Source organism: Morone saxatilis, unplaced genomic scaffold (assembly GCF_004916995.1).
Source record: "Morone saxatilis isolate NCDOM2014 unplaced genomic scaffold, NCSU_SB_2.0 Contig10, whole genome shotgun sequence".
Lineage (NCBI taxonomy): Eukaryota > Metazoa > Chordata > Actinopteri > Moronidae > Morone > Morone saxatilis.
Genome location: NW_023339652.1, coordinates 990069 through 992302, shown reverse-complemented (window position 1 = coordinate 992302; position 2234 = coordinate 990069). Strand labels below are relative to the sequence as shown.

Genomic DNA, 2234 nt, shown 5'->3' with positions numbered 1-2234 from the left:
TGTGCGTGTGTGTGTGCGTGTTTTAAAAACTCATGTAGAGGAAAGGAGGAGGACGAAGGAGCAGCTGCACAATATCCAGAAAGCTGTTGTTACGTTTTAGAGCTCAAACTATTAATCAATTAGAAAGAGCAAATATTTTTAATATTTAAGTCATTTTGTGTCAAAAATAAGCTTTTAAATTCGAGGATTTGCTTTTTTTTTTTTCCTGTTTTCTTTCTTTGTAAATTAAATATTTTTGGGGGTTTCGAGGACAAATCGACCAATTCAAAGTCGTATTCTTCGTCTCTGACATTTTATAGATTTCTGATCGATTAACTGACTGAGAATAAATGTTGTTGCAGATTATTTCTGTCCAACTGAAACAAAAACACATTTTAATCAACGTTTACAGATGAGATGTTTCTTAAAATAAATTCTAATTTAGGAATGAAAATGATTTATAATCCAGATCAGCAGCAACAGAGCTGAACATATTTATATATAATGAATCAGATTAATTGATTATCATTATGAAATTAAGAGTTTCTTTCTCTGTTTGATATCTTTGTAAAGTGACTGAGTTTTGGATGAAACATTTTGGCTCTTTTTCATTATTTTCTGACATTTTATAAACTAAAACTTATTCTTAATTATTTACATTTTCTAATAATCTGGCTTTATTTTGACACCGTGCAGCAGAGGATCAAACATTAATCGATTAATTGACGGATGTAAATTAATCAGCACGTTTTAGCTCCTCACACGTAAAGATTCTGTGTTTTTATTAATTTATAACTTCCTCAGGTTTTAGATAAATAAGACAAACAATAAACCGTTAAACTGTGATACAGAATCATTTCAGTGTTTTTATGTTAATTTGATGTTATTGGTTATTTATTTTAATCTGAATCTGATTTGAACAAAGTGCAGAAAATAAAAATCAGGTTTGTTTTATTTCTTGTTTCTTATGATTTCCTGTTCATGTACATTATATTTCTTCACTCTGTTTTAAAAAAATTAACAACTGAACGGAGTTAAACAGAAAACACTTTTGCAGCTTTTATAAATTAAAGTGTGCAGATGTCGCACTGTTTCAGCTCTATATTAATAAAATTGTCTGTAATCACAGAGCATGCTCAGTAGAGTGTCTGACCTCTGACCCTGGAGAGACATCTCTGTGTGAGATGGAGGATAAATTCTGTGTCGGGATCGTTAATAAGGTCCAGCTGAAGCTACTCTGAGGCGCCAACAGTCTCAAACAAACGGGAATCTTCCAAACTTAAAGTCTTTTCAGCTCAAAATTCACACGTTTCCTCACAGCAGACGTTTTATTTTGGAGGTTTTTGTGATCTTAAGTACCTCCACGTCCACTTTCCAGGGCTTTTAACACCTTCTCATGGTCTTCAGATGAAGAGCAGCGAGTCTCTGCTGATTTAAGTTCCATACTTAGGTCACATGATCACTAGGGATAAATATCAGGACAGATCAAGCTGAAGCTATTCTTGATGTTTGCATTTCAGTCTGTCACTTTTCCTGCATTTTAAATATAATATAAACACACATTTTGCATTAATGGTGTTTGTTTCTGGGACCAAACACCTGTAATGACCCCCAGGATGAAGAGACCCAGGCTGGTTTGTCTGACTGTTGAAGCCTCATTTAAACTCAAGAGGAACTTTAAAACCTCCATCTCTGTACACACAGCGTGCATTAACATTAATACAGACCTGAAGTTGGACTTTGATCCAGCAGGTGGAGCCGTTTTACCACAAACTGTCGGCCTGCTGCTCCTCTGGGTTAAAAACAGGAAATATGTTGATATTTATAGATAAATATGATTAATGGAGGTTTATACAGTGTGTGTTTGTATGTCTGGATGCATGTTTTATCCCAAAAACCCAAAACCAAAATAAATCTCTGCTGAAGTCTGAGCCTCCATTTTCTGTCCTTTAATTAATGTTAAAAGCTGTAGGTTGGAGGAGGTGTAGTGGCCTTCAGGGTTTCTCAGTTAAAGACTAATACAGGAAATGATTCTCTCGTTTTAACCATAAGTTACTTTATTTTGGAGGGAACAATGATTCTTTTTGTGTTTTTTTAAATACTCCTTAGCAGCAGAGGCGGCGCTGAATGAACACAGCAAAAAACAAAAAAAACTTATTTTAGGATTTTAGAGGCGACCAACTGGACGACAGAGACACTGTGTGAATATAATGTCTGCAAGCATGTATGACAGAGCGAGAGAGTGTGTGTGTGTG

General features: G+C 34.8%; 1 protein-coding gene across 1 annotated transcript in view; it reads right to left on the bottom strand.

Annotated features, from left to right (window-relative positions):
- Positions 1-1907: 1907 nt before the first annotated feature.
- rab21 (RAB21, member RAS oncogene family) overlaps positions 1908-2234 on the bottom strand; it is a gene marked incomplete at its 5' end in the record, with an annotated part of 2848 nt that continues 2521 nt past the window's right edge. Inside the window, one exon of the mRNA XM_035680380.1 lies at positions 1908-2234.